The sequence below is a fragment of the Musca autumnalis genome, unplaced genomic scaffold (genome assembly GCF_047663935.1).
Source record: "Musca autumnalis isolate F117 unplaced genomic scaffold, ASM4766393v1 scaffold_2, whole genome shotgun sequence".
NCBI lineage: Eukaryota > Metazoa > Arthropoda > Insecta > Diptera > Muscidae > Musca > Musca autumnalis.
Window position 1 is genome coordinate 46,001,847 of NW_027411755.1, and position 19,693 is coordinate 46,021,539.

The window sequence follows — 19,693 nt, forward strand, 5'->3', positions numbered from 1 at the left end:
TGGGTTGCCTGTACATTCTCTGAAATTTTCAGGAAAATCAGTGCAGCCGCTTTTGAGTCTGTATGGAACATACAAACATACACAATACATAGACTGGTTTTAACTCAAAGGGAGAAATCGATGTCAGAATTTTTTATGCGGCACCCCCCAAAAGTGTTTAATTTTGTTAGATTTTAAGATTGCAAAAGTTTGAGCGCAATCGGAATATGTTAACACGTTCGCGGACGCAAGCAAATTCAGAGAGGTGAAAAAAATTACACCCAATTATTTTCGAAATTAGTTTTTTGTTTTTATTTATTAATTATTGATTATTATTATTATTTTTTATTTATTATAGAATGTATCTTGTTGAAATAAATCGTATTATGTATATTAATCACCAAAACTTAAGTTTGTATACAAGTAAATGAACAAAAATTGGCTGACAATGTGAATGCCATAGCATTCACGTCATTTTGCATCGGAATGCTATAGCATTCACGTCCGCGAACGTGTTAACACGTGTCACTGTGGCCTCAAGGTTTCCATAGTAATTTGTATGGGGCCAAATGTGAATTTTTACCGAAATTGCTCTAAAGGCCACTTTTATTGTCGAATCGAAGGGACAATTTTACCAGTTCATTGCTGTGGCTAAACAAGTAATTCTATAAAAAAATTGTGTGCTATTAAAGAACCGGAAAGGAAATTCTCTCTCAGACTGCCGAAACATAACTCAATTCTCCAGGCGAAGGTCCGTGGTATTACAGAAAGTCTAAACTGGCTTAATGCTAATTTGGCCAGGTTTTAACACCCACAAGTTTTGGGTATTCGGGTTGATGTCCCGGAAATATATACTTCCCAAAATATAAGCCTCGAAATTCAAAAACCATAACTTGGACTTTTGTTAAACATATTTATTAAACTCAAATCGTATGGATATGTTTTTATTAAAGGTAAGTATTGCCCTACCCCGAATTTAATTTTAATTAGTTATGTTTATTATGTAATAGCCTATTTCACAAGCTTTACTATGACACCCATATTATTTATGGGTTCATAAATTACAATTAAAAAATTAACCAAAGAAATATCGGTACTTCCCCCATACATATTATATAATGGTAGGAAGCACTTCAGTTTGCTTCCCAGCACACAGCTAGGAAGCAGTCCATATTGAATCCAAAGATGCAATAAAAATGCAAGCCATTGCGAAATATCCCAGAATAAAGAAAATGCATCTATTATATGTGAAAAACAAGAATATTATGAATTTTATATAAACACAAATGTTAAAAAATTTTCCAATAATTATAATTGAAACTGAATCTACTTCCTCCTTCTCTTCTGCATATACAGCCGTCAAGCTACTAGCTAACAAGCTACATTCATGGCAACTATTTGATCTTTCTATTATTGAAATTTTTTTTTGTAATTTTCTCAACATTTGTATGCCCATTTCAAACCACTGTTTTGTATTTATTCAATTTAGACTGTCGGACTACTACTACTCCTTTTCATTGATTCCGTTATACATTTTCAAAGTGAAAATTTTACAACAGACAGACAGATACTACTGCCAAACTGCCACTATCATTTGTTACAATGAAGATGAAACCCAAACATGAAGAGAAATTACAAACAATTTTTGTTCCGCAAAACTTGCGTTAGTCATATGATTTTATCGTCTATTACTTGCAATTACAACCCTTTTAATTGTTACTTTGAATGCAGAGCTAAAAAACTCGAGAAAAAATTAAACATTCACATTTATTGTTGAAAAAATATTTATTAAAAAATCCACGTTTATGGAGCTGATAATTGTTGAAAAAATATTTATTAAAAAATCCACGTTTATGGAGCTGATAATTGTTGAAAAAATATTTATTAAAAAATCCACGTTTATGGAGCTGATAATTTTTGAAAAAAATATTTATTAAAAAGTCCACATTTATGGAGCTGATAATTGTTGAAAAAATATTTATTAAAAAAAACCAAGTTTATGGAGCTTATAATTGTTGAAAAAATATTTTTTAAAAAATCCATGTTTATGGAGGCGATTATTGTAGAAAAAATATTTTTTAAAAAATTCAAGTTTATGGAGCAGATAATTGTTGAAAAAATATTTTTTTAAAAAATCCACGTTTATGGAGCTAATAATTGTTGAAAAAATATTTATTAAAAAATCCACGTTTATGGAGCTGATAATTGTTGAAAAAATATTTATTAAAAAATCCACGTTTATGGAGCTGATAATTGTTGAAAAAATATTTTTAAAAAATCCACGTTTGTGGAGCTGATAATTGTTGAAAAAATATTTATTAAAAAATCCACGTTTATGGAGCTGATAATTGCTGAAAAAATATTTATTAAAAAATCCACGTTTATGGAGCTGATAATTGTTGAAAAAATATTTATTAAAAAATCCACGTTTATGGAGCTGATAATTATTGAAAAATTATTTATTATAAAATATAAGTTTATGGTACTGATAATTGTTGAAAAAGCATTTATTAAAAAATGGAGCTGATAATTCTTGAAAAATATTTATTAAAAAATCTACGTTTATGGAGCTGATAATTGGTGAAAAACATATTCCTTAAAAATTCACGTTTATGAAAATTATAATTGTTGTTTGTTTTGTTTATTGTTGAAGATTCAATCTCATTTTCGATTGTTTGAGTGGAGTATTCCCCTATTGGCTCAACTTCATTTATTACCCTCTATTACAGAGAGTAATGTTTTTCAAAACGAACTGACAGTGACAAATTTTACTGATCGCTACCAATATCATGAATTCATCCCGGCGAAGGGAATTATCAATTGGCTTCTCAGTTTTTGAAATGATGCCTTTTTAGTGAAAAACCGAACTCTTTAAGTGTCCAGTATTCCCAAATGAATGAGAATCACACTCACTTTTCGGCTTTTCCAAAGAAACACCAAAATCAAAATATTCTGCAACATGTCAGCACGTATCAACTAAGAATTCGTCGAATTCTGTGAGTTGAAAATAACATCACCATGGTTGTTCGTTTTGAAAAACATTACTCTCTGTAATAGAGGGTAATAAATGAAGTTGAGCCAATGGGGGAATGCTCCACTCAAACAATCGAAAATTATAATTGTTGAAAAAATATTTATTTAAAAATCCACGTTTATGGAGATTATAATTGTTGAAAAAAATATTTATTTAAAAATCCACGTTTATGGAGATTATAATTGTTGAAAAAAATATTTATTTAAAAATCCACGTTTATGGAGATTATAATTGTTGAAAAAATATTTATTTAAAAATCCACGTTTATGGAGATTATAATTGTTTAAACAATATTTATTTAAAAATCCACGTTTATGGAATTGATAATTGTTCAAAAATTATTTATTAAAAAATTTTTGAAAAAATATACATTAAAAATCCACGTTTATGGAGCTGATAATTCTGATATTCGTTGAAATCAAATATACATAGTAGATTTCTATATAAAATTAACTTCAAATAGTACTATTAATTAACTTCAAATAGTACTATTTTTTTCGAGGGTATTGAAGCGTATGATATATGAACATTAATGTATGCTTTCTACTTGCACTTGTTAAATTCGTTTACAACATAAATATATGTTGCATTCGAAATGTACACAATTTAAAAATATTTATTAATTCATGTTTAAACCGGCTAATAGCAAAAATGAGTTAACTACATATTTTCAAAATTTGTCAAATTTTACAATATAGACAATGACCTTGCACATCCACGACTAATGTGTTTATGATTGCACTTTACCGACTTGTACAAAATTATAGACTTAGTCCCTTTTTCCTTTCGAACACATCCAATAATTTGTATGCCTGCCTCTACATGTTGCATGTTTTATTGTATTATTACTAACCATAACGTTTGCCGCCGCTATACTATATGGTGTGTTCATATAACTGCCAACTACCGTTAAAAGGAAACGAACGATTGCAAAATGAGTAGCAGCAGAAACAGCAGCATTGCAGCTAACTTTCTGCCATTTGAGTGATGTCTGTAAGTAAAAATAGTTTAATTAAATTTCATATTAATAGAGCATTAATAAAAGTTTAGTTTTTGTTTTTAATTGCAGGAGTACCCGTCATGTGGAAGAATTTGGATAGGCACAGATACATAGTGGCAGATTATAAAGATTGTTTTCTTTTTCTATTCAGTGCATTTCTGGGAAGTCGGTGAAGTGAAGACAATTTGTTAACTGTGCAGTATAATCTTAAAGGTAAAATAGATTAAGGTTATATGGAGGTTCTACATCGCATCACAAATGTATTCTAAGGCGGTTATTTAAAGACCTTGCAATTTATGTGATATAGTACAGTTCACACAACTAGGGGACACACAATGATTCAGAACTAAATTTTACTGACCAAAACTCATTAAAAGGAAGTAAAAAATAATCTTTTGACTTTACCGACAGTAAAATGCACTCGGCCAATGAGTGTACAATAGGGTTATTACTTGTTTACAACCTCGTATCCCTGTATGATATTTTGATGAGTTTTTACTTAAGATTACATAAAATCTTAATAATAATGTGATTCGATAAAAAAAAGCTTCCGCACTAAAAGCTTTTAAAGTTTTTATTTTTTCAGAATTTTGGAAAAATTTATTGAAGTCACACGACATAACTAAAATAACATAACCGTTTGTTTCTCACTAATTTTATCATTATATCATTAATTTTAATTAATTAATGAATAGGCAAAAAGTTATTCATTCGTGCAATAGGAAATCAATTATTGAGGAAATATTTTTTTTCGTTTCATAGTAATTTTTTACAATTTTTTTTTTTAAGTGGTTTGTGCGGAACCTTTTTTATGACAAAATGGATTTAACGTTACTTTAGGCATTAACAGACAAAAATTCATCCATTCTCACTACAGGAAATCATTTTTGAGAAAAAATGTCAAAAATCATAGCCCTACGGTACAAAACAAAAACAATAACAATAACAATAACCTAAATGCACTACCAACAGATCCCTTATTTTAGTTGAGAAAATAGTTTTTGGAACATTCGAAAGAAGTATGGAGAATAAAACAATAACGTTGTACAAACGGCTACCCGCTATTAAGATTCAGCATTGATTCGAGAAGTGGTCTTAAACTGGATTAATCTTGAAAATGGATATAAGTTTGGGTGACATTCCTTTTGATAGCTATGGTGCCAACCAGCCTTTTAGCTCATAACCGTAGAATTTTTGAAATTTTGAGTCATTATGTTGGGAAGCATGCACTTACAGACAAAAAATATATATAATTGTAATCAGAATCACGGGTGCCACCGTGGTGCAATGGTATGCACACCCGTCTTGCACGCTGAAGGTCGTGGGTTCGATTCCCCGGCCAGTCAACATCAAAATTTTCAACGCCGGCAAAATACCCCTCAGTAATGTTGGCGACTTTTCCTGAGTATTTCAGCCATGTAAAACTTCTATACAAAGTGGTGGCTTAAGACACGCCGTTCGGACTCGGCGATAAACAATAGGTCCCTTATCATTGAGCTAATATGAATCGGGGTGCACTCATTGATATGAGAGAAGTCTCCCTTTTCCAGTATGGGATGTTTGTGGAACAATTATTATTTTTATATTATTATAATCAGAATCAACAAATCCTCTCTTAAATTGCGGTTAAGCAAATATTTTTATCTTTTCTGAGGAAGTTACCGGAAAGAGTTATCCGTATAGTCCATCTTGGAACTTGATTTGAGATTGAACCAGTGGCAGTCACTGCTTTCGATGGTTATCGTGCCCATCAGCCTTTTAGTTGGTCAATGTATGATTTTTTTGAGCTTTTGGAACATTACAATTTCTTCAGGAAAAACACTACATCGTTGGACTACCTTCAGTAAAATGTTACAAGGATTCTCGAACACATCTTAAAGTGCACTTAAGCGAAACATTTTTACGTTCTAGAAAGATTTTTCAGATATAGACCCTCTTGCTAAAATCGGGATGGAAAATATCTTTGGTTCTACGGTCGGCAAGTTCAGCCTTCATGAGGTAACATCTGACAACGGAACGAGGCTAATCGATTTTGCACCTTCAAATAATGGTAGTGAGTAGCAGCAGGTTGCAACACCTCGACATTGAAAACCCCAAATCGATCATATTGTTATAGGCGGAAGACACGGAAGAAGATGTGCGATCGATTCCTGGAGTGAACATCGTTTCGGACCATTCGATGAGTGAACATCGTTTCGCTATGCAGTTAAGGACAATGCATAATTTTATTAGGAAAATTTGTCTGGAGGAACGCATACCCAACGACTGGAACTTCAGTGTGCAATGTCCCGTTCATAAGAAAGGAGACAAGACTATTTGTACCAGAGGCATAAGTCTGCTATCCAGCTTTGCTGACAGAGATATACCCTAAGCATAGATATTGTAACATTAATACATTTTCGGATTCGTTTATTCGAAATTTTAAATAAGGTAAGAGTATATGACAAAGAAGAAGCTTGAAATTTGAGATGGCGATCAGATAATATTTAGACGGTTAAATGGACCACAACTTTTGTGTGAAAATTGTGAAAATTTTTAATATACAGCTTATATCCTTTTTCCTGGAAGAGACATTCCGGGCAAGTAAGCTTTACTTGGAAGAGGAACGTTTGACCTTTCTATTGATTTCAATTGTGTTGGGGTACATGATAAGATAACAGAGTTACAGCCTAATATACCCAGTTATTTGTTTGTATAGTTATCATAAACACGCTAGAGTTCGCAATTATAGCTCAATAATCAAGAAATTTTGCACGAGGTTAAATTTTAGGTAGAAGAAGATGCATACAATTCTGGATGATGATCTGATATTATTTAGCGGGTAAAATAGACCATTACTTTTATATGAATAATACAAAAAAATATTTTTGGTATATGCCGGCAAAGTAAACTACATATGAAATAGAACTACTGATCTTCCCCCTGATGCAAATTGCAATCACGAGGCTAGATAACGGGCCTACTGCTAAATATATAATGTGTTTTGTGTAGATAACCAGATTTTCCTATTCCCAGTTTTTGCATTATTACAAATTACATGGTAATTGTCCAATTGGATTTTTATACATACATTGCAGCCAGGCAAAATTAAATTTTCAACGGTGGCAAAATATCCTTCAGTATGGTTTGCGACATTTTCTGAGTATTTCAGCCATATAAAACTTCTCTACAAGTGGTGTCTTAGGGTACGCCGTTCGGGTGGGTCCCATATCATTGAGCGAATATGAATCGGGATACCCTCACTCATTGATATGGGAGAAGTCTCCCATGTCCCTTCTGAGATGTTTGTGAAACAATTATTATATTAGCTATGTTCTTTTACTTACCTGAGGTTACCATTTTTACCATTTGTTACCATTTTTAACCTGCAAAGCGTTCCTTAACCCCGAAAAGTGGCAAAACTGAAGGCAATTTTTAAGAGAGTGAGAGAGGAGAGAGAGCGAAAATGGCTTTCTCTTCTATCACAGGCTACCAGCAAAATTTCTGCAGGTAAAAAATGGCAGAACTGATTTTTCGACTTTTGTTTGACGATTATTTCACAATGAAGAAGAAAATGGACGAAAAACAGAAGAAAAAGTCGAACGCTGACAAAACTAAATTAAATAAAAGACGAAAATTGATTTTTTATGTTTCTTTTTGACATTGCTGCCAGATCTACAATTTTTCCGTTCCTTTACTTTTCTGGTAAAATGTTCATGAGAGAGCAATTTTGAGAAATTTTGACACTTTTCTCTTTTACCACCCTTACCATTAAAAAAGTAAAGGAACAAAGCTATTATTATTTAAGCTTGGTGTAATACGGTACCAAATCCACTAAGTTATTTCTTGCAATAAATTTTTTTGTTCCATAAAGAAATTTTGATTTGTGAAAAGCTCCCAGTGGTAAAGGTGTAGGGTATCACATGGTCGGCCCCGTCCGACTATAGCCTTGGCATACTTGTCTAAAAGTGTGATTCTTTATAAATTATCTCATTCCGTTTAACCAAATTCCGTTACACATATCAAATTTCATAAAAATTGCACAGATTTGGATATAGTTGCCATATATATTTTTATATGGGAATCTGACATTGAAAATTAAATATCTGAAATTTTAGAACTTTACCAAAATGGTCTACAAGATCTTGCATTTTGCAAATATTATGTCTGCCATTTCTGAAGCGCCACTAGCGAAGCGATATGTATGTATTTATATATTTACTAGCAAAGTGCCCGCTACTTCGTATGCGGAAAGGATATAAAACACAAATAGTTTTATTCAATATCTATTTTTGTTTTAGTAGAACAGTAGTTCGTACCCCTTTAGATCGATTTTCAAAAATATCAGCCGTATATAACCTTACACATAAACAGGGAGACCAACGTTGCACACCAATACTCACCCTATATCCAAAAAATACAGATTCCAGCACTGTTCCTACACCCAACAACAAATTGAGTACCATTAGGTACATTTCGTATACTTATGGTACGTATTTCAACGACATATCTCAACCCTACACTGACATTAATACAAAATAATAAAAATAATCGTAATTCCAAATCTCAATATTCCAGCTGTATCCGTTCGTGCAATTCCAAATTGTACCAAACATAGTACCATTTCGTATTCTTCGTACCCATATGTAAGATTTTCGAAAACTACCTCAATCCTTCATTTTAACAGTAATCTTAATTCCGAATTTCAGGACTCCAGCCCTATCCGTTAAACCAAATCCAAGTTGTAACAAATTTAGAACAATTTAGAACTTTCGTACCCAAATGTACGAATTTTCCTTCCTCAATTCAACAGGCCTACAATAATCATAATTTCAAATTGCAGGATTCTACCGCTATCCGTTCACCTAAATCCATATTGTACCAAATTTATTACTTTTCGTAACTATAAGTACGATTTTTCAAAACTACCTGATTCCTACCCTTCGACTGTAATTGTAATTCCATAATTTCAGGATTCCAGCTCTATTAATTCACCCAAATCCAAATTGTATGACTTTCCAAAACTACCTGAATCCTACACTTCTACAGTAATATTAATTAACGAAGTTAACCGAAATATTGGAATAAAAATAGAAATTTAAAACTAAACATAAACAACGTCTTTTCACTGACCTTTAGCCGAAATATAAATCAAATATATATTACAATATAACAGATCAACAATAAATAACAACATTGATTCCAAATTTCAGGATTCCACCTCTATCCGTTCACCCCAAATCCATATTGTTCCATATTTACCCCACCAAAATCCCCATTAGTACCATTTAGTACTTCTCTTACCCATACAGTAATCTTAATTCCAACTCTATCAGTTTACTAAAATCCAAATTGTACAAAAGTATGCATTTCCACAACACCCTTAGTCATACACTTCAACAGTAAACTTAATTCCGGATTTCAGGAGTCCACCTCTATCTTTTCACTCAAATCCAAATTGTACCAATTTTAGTACTGTTCATACACATAAGTACGAATTTCCAAACCTACCTCAATTCTACAGTCCAATAGTAATCTTAATTCCAGCGCTATTCGTGCACTCAAATCAAAATTGTAGTATTTAATACCATTGGTAAAATTTGTGCCCATATGTACGAATTTCACAAACTACCTCCATGTCTCAATCCCACACTCCAACAGTAGTTTTACCATATCCAAGGATTCTACCGCTATCCGTCCCCCAAATCCAAATTTTAAATCATATTTCAGGCCTCAAGCGCTATCCGCTCACCATAAGTACGAATTTCCAAAACTATATTTATCCTACACTCCAACTTCAATCTCAATTCCAAATTTAAGGTTTCAAGTTCTTTTTATTCACTCAAGTCCAAATTGTACCAAATTTAGTACCATTAAGTACTTTTCGTACACTCATAATTTCCAAAACCCATTTGGTACATCTTTTTTGCTCTTCATCAGTGACCCTCAGTCCAAATTTGAGGAATCAAGCTCTATCCGTTCACCAAATCCAAATTGTACTAAATTTAGTACCATTATTAATATTCGTACAGTGATCTTAATTCCAAATTCACCGTTCACCAAAATCCCCATTGTCCAAAATTTAGTAACATTTAGAACTTTTCGTTCCCATAAGTACGAATTTCCAAAACTACCTCAATCCTACACTCCAACAGAAATCTCAGGATTCCAGCTCTATCCGTTTACGTAAATCTCTATTGTACCATTTCGTACTTTTTGTACTCTAAGTACGAATTTCTAAAACTACTTTAGTCCTAGTAATATCAATTCCAAATTTAAGGATTCCAAATCTATCCGTTTACCCAAATTGTACTAAATTTAGTACCATTTAGTACTTTTCGTACACTCATAGTTTATAAAACCCCTTTCCCCACTCTCAGTCCAAATTTGAGGAATCAAGCTTTATCCAAAACCAAATTGTACTAAATTCAGTACCATTTAGTACTGTTCGTACACATGAGTACGAATTTCGAAACCCAACTCAATGCTCCACCCCAACAGTAATCTTAATTTCAAATTTCAGGATTCCAGCTCAATCCGTTCCTCCAAATGCAAATTGTACCAAAGTTAGTACCATTTTGTACTCTTTGTTCCCATAAGCACGAATTTCCAAAACTACCATTCGTTCATTCCTATTCTCCAACAGTAATTGTAATATCAAATTTCAGGATTCCAGCTCTTTATGTTAACCCAAATCTCAACTGTACCAAATGTAGTACCGTTTAGTACGTTTCGTACATATAAACACGAATTTCCAAAACCACTTCAATTCTATTCTCCAACAGTAATCTTAATTCCAAATTTCAGAATTCCAACTCATCCTGTTCGTCCAAATCCAAATTGTACCAAATTTAGTACTATACAGTACTTTTACCACCCATAAGTACGAATTTCCAAACTTATCTCAATCTTACACTCCAACAGTAATCTTAATTCCAAAATTGAAGATTCCAGCTCTTTTCTTCACCCAAATCCCCATTGTACCAAATTTAGTACCATTTAGTACTTTTCATACACATAAGTACGAATTTCCGAAACTTCCCCAATCCTACACTCCAACTGTAATCTCAATTCCAAATTTCAGGTTTCCATCTCGATCCGTTCGCCCAAATCCCTATTGTACCAAATTTAGTACAACTCAGTACCTTTTGTACCCACGAATTTAGTACTTTTCGTTGTCATAAGTACGAATTTCCAAAAGTATCCCAATCCCACACTCCAATAGTAATCTTAATTCCAAATTTCACTATTCCAACTCTATCCGATCACTTAAATTCATATTGTACCAAATTTGGTACCATTTAGTACTTTTCGTACCCAAAAGTACGAATTTTAAAAATTCCTCTATCCTGCACTCCGACAGTAATCCTAATTCTAAATTTTAGGATTCCAGCTCCATCCGTTCCCCTAAATCAAAATTGTACCTTATTTGGTACTATTTAGTACCTTTCGTACCATACCATATCTCAAACCTACACTCCAACAGTAATAGTAATTCCAAATTTCAGAATTCCAACTTTATCGGTTCGCCCAAATTCAAATTGTACCAAATTTAGTACCATTTAGTACTATTCGTACACGTGAGTACACGTTTTCAAAACCACCTCCTTATATCAACTCATCTTCTAAATCTGGATTTTCATTCCAAATTTCAAGATTTTAGCTCTATCCGTTCACGTGATACCAATTGGTACTAAATTTAGTACTTTTCGTACTCTTATAGTTCGAATTTCCAAAAACCCTTTGGTACACCTTTCTAACTCTCCATCAGTGAACCTCATTCCAAATTTCAGAATTCTACCTTTTCGCGTTTGCCTAACACTAAGGGTACCATATTTGGTACCTTTTAGTACTTTTCGTACCGTTCTAGTTCGAATTTCCAAAAATCCAGCCTTATCTGACACCTTGGGACCAATAGTGACTCTCCCTCAACATTTCAAGATTCTAGCTCCAGCCGTTTAGCCTGGGCGTTGATTATGAATCAGTCAGTCAGTCAGTGAGTCATCATTACTGAACTCTTTTATAAGTATAGAAGATGACCGCAAGCTGCAGGTAAACAATGTAAATTTTTTAACGCACCACATTTTTGACAACACAAAACCTAGTGTGTAAAATGTGAACTGTAATTATTGTTGTATTTCGTGTTGTTGTCTATGGTTATACCGTAAAGGAAATATACCGTAAATCGTTATATGTCGTTATTGACAAAACAGCTAGTACACAAACCGCACACAATATTGACAAGCACCTTATGATGCTGCTATAGAATGCCAGATGGTGCTGAGAAAAAAAATTACGAATTACTATGGGGTAATAAAATAAATAAATGAAAAATATTTAAAAAAAATATGTACGTAATCTAAACATCGCGAAGATTCAAATGAAACTATACAAATCTGTTTAGCGGTTTGCATATTATAGCAAAAACAAAACATTTATTGGGCAAATTTTTGGATTCCTATAAATGGGGTATAATCTTGATATAAAAGTGTATCGGGCAATGCTCATTTTGTCAAGAGGGAGAACCGTGGATGTAGCATCACCCACTATTTTTGGGATAAATCGGATACAGCTCCCATGCCACTAAATTTCTTAAACCGCTGTTTTTTAAAAAAAGGCGAGGATTGTGTCAGTTTCTTTATTGAAAATTAACGATCTACAGAAAACGCGATTAAATCCGCGATATTTTCAAAAAAATTTTTAGCACATTTTTCGATTTTTGCAGTAGCCTGGATGTGGATGGATTTTCACGATCTATGATTTACAGGATCCGGACCGTCAAAAACTAAAATATCTTGGGGTCCCAGTACAATCAAAAGGATATTGTAAAAACTGTACCCAAAAATTGTTGTTTTTTTTTAAATAAAGCTCAAATTGTTGGCCTTAGATTACTGTGATGCTGTATAGACTACATAGTCAATATACACATCAAATTGTGCGTAATCATGTGTTCTTTAATCCTACTATTGACTTTTTGCGCGCCGCATTTATATCAAAAATACAAAAAACACCTAAAATCTGGCTTCAAAATGTCAGCATCCATAAAAGTGGATGTAGTGGAGATTTAAAAAAAGTTGACGCACTCAAAGCAGTTGGATCTATGTTCAGGGACCGAAGCAAGGAACCCCTTGCCCAAGGACTGCTACCTCCTCAACACAGGAAACAAAGTATGTATCACTATCCCTTTTCACTTTTCGTACTATCTCCTACTCCTATTCCAAATCATTTTCCCCTAACTGAGCAGACAACACCGGCCTGTCTGCTCAGCCTCTTTCTCCTCTGCGCCGGTGACATCGAAAGCAATCCAGGCTCAGCGCAATACGTGTGTCCAGTCTGCTCGGGGCAGGTCACTCGAGGATACTCAATGATGTGCAACCAGTGTAAAGAATGGGCACACCTTAAATGCTCAGGACTCAGGAGGGTACATGACTATACCTAGACAGAGATAGAGATACAGGCCGTGTACTAGCCTTCATTATCCATGACACCTTACCTTACAGACCACTCCATGTAGAATCATCAGACCCCCTTAATGAAATACAGGGTATAGCCATCACTCCAGGATAAACCAACATCAACGTCCTAAATACCTATATACTACCAGATTCTGTCTGCCTCACCATCCATTAGTCCATTCCTCCAGGATGATAACACATTTCTTCTGGGGGACCTCAATGCGCACCACGACAGCTGGCATTCGGAACTAGGCTGCGACGTCAGAGGGAACTGCATAGTAGAGCAGGTAGATGGTGCCAACTTCTGCTTCATAAATGAAGAGTATCCTACCCGCATTACAGCTTCCTGCCGCAGGTCCCCTGATGTCACACTAGTCAGCGCAAGTCTAGTTGTGAATGCCACCTGGCACGTGGACATCGCGCTAAACTCCGACCACTTGCCCATCACAATAAAGATCAACATGGCCTATTACATCTTCCTTGTCTGAAGAAAGAACCTTCATTAACTTCAACAAGGCTGACTGGGACCTGTTTAATAGAATAACAGAAGATGAATTCTTGCAAGCCCCCCTACCCACATCAGAAAAAATTTTTCAGGAACACCCTACTCAAAGCAAGTAAAAGGTGTATTCCAACTGGGCGGATAAAAAAGAGCAGACCAAATTTCCCGACGGAAGCCGCGAAGCTTGCCGACCTTAGGGACTCCATCAGGAAAGCAGATCAATCTGATGCCAGAATACAGACCCTCAACAAAGAGATAAATAAAATGGTGTCAAACCATAAAAAAAGAGCTATGGCACAAACACTTAGAGGAGTCAGACCTTGACACGAAAATACTATGGAATACTATAAAAAAAACCTGTCAAACCACAGACGTACAGACAGCATAAAAATAACGTTCGGAGATAATGTTCCAAAAACCCTAGCTATGACAGCAGCGGCCTTCTGAAGACAATTTGTCGAGCATCCGCCGACTCCGAACCTCGATAGCAGAAGAATACGCCGAGCTTTCCGTGTCCTTAATCAACCACGGACCCAGCCACCATCACAACGGATAATGTGCTTACAAGCATAAAAGCCGCCAAGAGCTCCACAGCAATTGGTCCGGATGGCCTGGCTACGAAGATGCTGAAGCACATTGGACAACATGGTGCAAATTACCTTGCCCAAACCTTTAACCAATGTCGCAACACTTTCGAGGTCCCAAACATGTAAACATGAAAATAATCTCTGTCCAAAAACCAGGCAAACCTGCCCACATGAACAATTCATACCGCCCAATCATTCTGCTATCGCCAGTTGTAAAAATACTGGAATCTATTATCTTACCGCGCTTCACTGAACACTTCCACCTTGCCGACCATCAGCACGGCTTCAGAGCTGGAAGGAGCACTATAACAGCTCTCATTTAAATCACGGCTAAGGTAACAGAAGGACTAAACAGCAAGAGGCCACATCACAGAACCATAATAGTGGCACTGGACCTGTCCTAAGCCTTTGACACGGTTAACCACGCCACAATCCTGAGGGACGTTATGCAAACAACACTCCCCAACTACCTCAAGAGATGGCTGGTTAACTACATGGCAGGCAGACAGTCCTATGTGGAATTCCGAGGACACAAATCCAAACCCTGGAAGAATAAACAGGGAGTACCTCAAGGGGGCGTACCATCCCCGTTGTTATTTAACTACTATATCTCCAGATGGCTGGTTAACTACATGGCAGGCAGACAGTCCTATGTGGAGTTCCGAGGACACAAATCCAAACCCTGGAAGAATAAACAGGGAGTACCTCAAGGGGGCGTACCATCCCCGTTGTTATTTAACTACTATATCTCCAAAGCTACCAACAAATCAACAGCTAATATCATACGCCGATGACTGCACGATCAGGTCCATTGGCAGGAATATCGAAGAAATAGAAGACCGCATTAACAATTACCTCCCCACCCTCAAGGATTTCGTTGAAGGCCGTAACCTTCAGCTATCTGCCCCAAGTCCTCAGCCACCATCTTAACATCGTGGCGTTGACAAAAGAGGTCAACACTGAACTAAATATTCATATTCGCGGAAAAAACATCCCAACAATTAAGAGCCCCAAAATATTGGGTGTAACCTTCGATAGTATGTTCCTCTTCTGTAAACATGCCGAGATGGTGGATGGGAATGTAGGGAAAATGAATAAAATCCTTAAAGCTCTCTCTGGAAGCACATGGGGGAAAGACAAGGAGACCATCCTGACCACCTAAAAGGCAATAGGTCGTCCCCTCCTTGACTATGCAGCACCAATGTGGTCACCGGCGATCAGCGATACGCAATGGAAGAACCTCTAAACGGTCCAGAATACGGACTTGCGTATGCTACAGGGTGTCACTCCAAGGCCCCAGAAAACCACCTACAGCATGAAACCAAACTCCTCCCGGTAAAATCCCACTGTACCCTCCTAACACAACAACACGCGATTAAATGCAGGAAACAGGACCACCCTAACCATGAGAGCTACAATAGACCCCCCTCTGAAAGACCCGTACCCATTAGATACGACTTTTGTAAAGAGCTACCAAATATCCCCCCAATCCCCCATAATCCATCAGATGATGACATAAAAAAAGCCCTTAAACAAGTACACACAAAGGCTGTTGAAGACCAAATCTCCTCCTACACGAGCTGTGTTGTGCTCGGAGGGAGACCCCCTCCTGTAAGAGAGGATGAGAGGGTCCTACCTAGGGAGACCAGATCGACTCTATCACAGCTCAGGTCTGGTATCACTAGGTACCTCAACAGTTATCTCTCCCTCCTGAATCCTGAGATAACTGACACATACCCAAAATGGGGCCAAGCTCCACACATCACACGACACATCTTCGCGTGTCCTGCACAACCGACAGACCTGACGCCAGAGTCTTTTTGGACACATCCAGTTGAAGCGGCCCGCTTACTGGCACTGGATGTGGATGCCTAGATGTCTAAATATTAATTTCAAATTTTCTTCTTTTCTTTTCTATTTCTTTCCTCTCGATACAATCTTTACCTGTAGGGGTTACAACAACAGCAAGGTGACGCACTGTATTATAGCTGTAATGACACAAAACATGAGTTTGGCTGCGGAATTGTAGTTGGTCGTAAGTTAAAACACCTGTGAATGTGAATGAAAGACTTGCGTTTACAATACCCTTCATACATTAGCTTTATCTGCGCTCATGCTCCAACCGAATACAAGGACGAACATACCAACGATATATTCTACAAGCGCTTAGAAGAAACATGCCCATGGCATTAAAATTATTCTAGGCGATTTTAATGTCAAAATTGGAATGGAGAATACCTTTGGCACAACAGTCGGGAAATTCAGTCTCCACAGTGAAACATCTGACAACGGTAGGCTTATAGATAGCGGCAAAAAAACATGGTAGTTAGCAGCACCTGATTTAAGCATCTCGACATTCATAAGGGCACCTAGCTGTCTCGGGATAAGAAATCAAGAAATCATTTTTCACTTGGATTATAGATCATAAAAAAGCTCGATTAAAAAATTAAAAAAGAAATCAAATTGATCACTTTGTGATAGATGGGAGACATTCATCGAGTGTCTTAGATGAACTTTCGTTCCGAGGAGCAAACATAGACTCGGACTACTACCTTGCTGTAGCAAAGGTACGTATCCGGTTAAACGCCATGCAAACAGCCGCAAAATCCTTACTTGGATACCAGGGACATCCACCAAGGAATGCATGGTATGACCAGGACTGTCTGCAGGAGAGAAAAATGCGGCATATAGGGCTAATCTACAATCAGTAGCAACGCGCAGCGCACGAGAGAGGTATTGGGAGAAAAGGTGAGAGAAACGTCTTTTCCGCTGGAAAAAGAGAGAAATGGAAAAGGGGGAGTGTGAAAAAATCGAGATATACAGGATCCACAGATCGGCCTATAGCTTTGTAAAAGATCAACAAGGTTTCTTTGTCAGCACCCCAAGTGCTCCTCGCTAGCGACTTGAGGACCTTGTTCCTACTTCTAATTTTATTATATACCTTCTGTACATGACATTTTATTTAAAGGAGAGATTGAAAGTGTTATATTTTGAACAAAAAGATAAGTATTAAAATATCTCTATCGATTCTAGAAGAAAAACTACTTCAAATTATCCTGCAATAAAAACATATTATTTTTTCTCTTTTCTTCACTTTTCTTATTTAATAACACTCAATGCACAGATGTTTCGAGCTATAGAATTATGGTAATTGGTTATATATTAACATCTGAATATTATTAACCTACCCATTTGAATTACAGGTATGTATATTTCAAATATGTTTTTTGCAAGTTTTTCTTTAGTTTTCACATTTCCTTTTTTATTTTTTATGTGGAGGAAGTAGGAACCTTAAAAACTAATTAACAGTTTATGCGATAACCGTTGTGCAAAAGAAACCAAAATCAAATTAACAACACCTGTGTGCCAAATACTCTAAAAGGAAGTGTGAAAATACATAATTTAACACGGTGCTCTTGAAACAATTTTAAATGGACGGTGCTTACACCTCGGAAGTTTTTGCGGATTCTGAAACTACAATGTGTATAGATGAAAAAAATCAAAAAACAAAAAAATCGCCGGAGCGCTTTTTAAATAAATCGCGATTTAAGTTGACATTTTTAAGGGTTGTTTAGGTTTTCACGATTTTGCTTAGAAACCGCAAGTTCTATCAAAATGGAACTAAAGAAAATGTTGTAGCTATGAAAATTTTCTACAAGATTGGTAATTATGGTATTCTCGTCGCTTTTACTGTTTTTGAAGTTCAAATTGGGACAATTCAAATTCAATTCAATTCTGTATAGCCTCCTTATAAAACAATGTCATGACTGCAAATTCCCAACTTAAACTTATATATCTAAAAAAATGTTACAACTTAGGATAAGTTACATAAGGCAGTCTTGTAGAGAATTTTCACAGCTTTAAGATCTTCTCAGGTCCCATATCGATAAGACTTACCGTATTCAAGCAAAATCGCGAAACCCTAACAAAAAAAACCTAAAAATGTAAACTGAGCTTCTTTATCTCAAAATGGTACAGGCTGGGAACAAATGATAAACGTCAATCCTCTAGAGAATTTTCACAGCTACAACATTTTCTTTAGCTCCATTTCGATTGGACTTGCGGTTTCCAAGCAAAATCGTGAAAACCTAAAAACACCTAAAAATGTGAATTTTGACCGCGATTTATTTAAAAATCCCAACAGAGATTTTATCTTGTTTTTGGATTTTTCTCATCTATGAACACTGCTGTTTCAAAATTCACAAAAACTTTCCCTGTATAATGGGTTTTCATCAAAAGTTAGTAAAGGCGCACCCTTCATGACATTGTTATATAAGGGGGCGATACAGTCAGTGCATTGTCCCAATTTGAACTTCTATATATCAAAAATGGTAAAAACTACGAAAATACCGTGAGGGCCGATCTTGTAGAAAATTTTCATAGCTACAACATTTTCTTTAGTCTGATTTTGATATGTCTTGCGGTTTCTAAGCAAAATCGTGAAATCTAAACAACCCCTAAAAATGTCAACTTAAATCGGGATTTATTTAAAAAGCGCTCCGGCGATTTTTTTTGTTTTTTTATTTTTCTCATCTATGAACATTGTAGTTTCAGAATCCGCAAAAAATTCCAAGGTGTAAGCACCTTCCATTTAAAATTGTTTCAAGAGCACCGTGTTAACCCTTGTGAACATTTGACTACATTGTAATTTTCCTCAATTTTTTCTGTGTGTTGTTATTCTCACCTGACCAACTAAACCGCTAAGGAAAAGGATTCACCACAGTTGGCCGCGCCGTACCCACTAGCAAAGGAGCGAACATTTGAAATATACCAAAAAAAAAGTAAACGGGTGAAAAAATGAGTATCATTAAATTATGCACCCATTAAGAATAGAATGTGTCAGTTTTTGGTCCCGATTCATTCTACACTTCATCTTCTTATGCGTGTTGAACATTTGGTACTCTTCTGAAATGCAATAAGGACATTTCATAGGTGGCGAAAATGGTGGACGACTGTTAACAGCAAACCGAAAAAAGTAACAGCATCAAAATGTGAGGATTAAACAAAACGACCAAAACGATAGAGAACAAATGAAAAGTATTTTTCTTCTTTTTTTCTAAAGTTAAAATGCTTTTAAACTAAATGCCACAAATGCAGATGGTACACAACGAGGTAGAGGTATGACGACATACAGTACCAAAGAGAGCAGGTACCGTT

At 35.6% G+C, this 19,693-nt stretch overlaps 1 long non-coding RNA gene across 5 annotated transcripts in view; it reads left to right on the forward strand.

Moving 5' to 3' along the window:
• Positions 1-2,394: 2,394 nt before the first annotated feature.
• LOC141393969 (uncharacterized) overlaps positions 2,395-19,693 on the forward strand; it is a 35,156-nt gene continuing 17,857 nt past the window's right edge. Inside the window, exons 1-8 of one of the 5 annotated variants that reach the window (XR_012410222.1) lie at positions 2,395-2,559; positions 3,930-4,006; positions 4,083-4,226; positions 13,029-13,159; positions 16,487-16,571; positions 16,636-17,739; positions 19,242-19,527; positions 19,599-19,685. This is a non-coding gene — a long non-coding RNA (uncharacterized lncRNA). Of the gene's footprint in view, positions 2,560-3,878; positions 4,007-4,063; positions 4,227-13,028; positions 13,160-16,486; positions 16,572-16,635; positions 17,740-19,241; positions 19,528-19,598; positions 19,686-19,693 lie in introns of those variants that run through there. The other 4 variants (XR_012410220.1, XR_012410221.1, XR_012410223.1 and 1 more) reach the window with 4 other exon arrangements.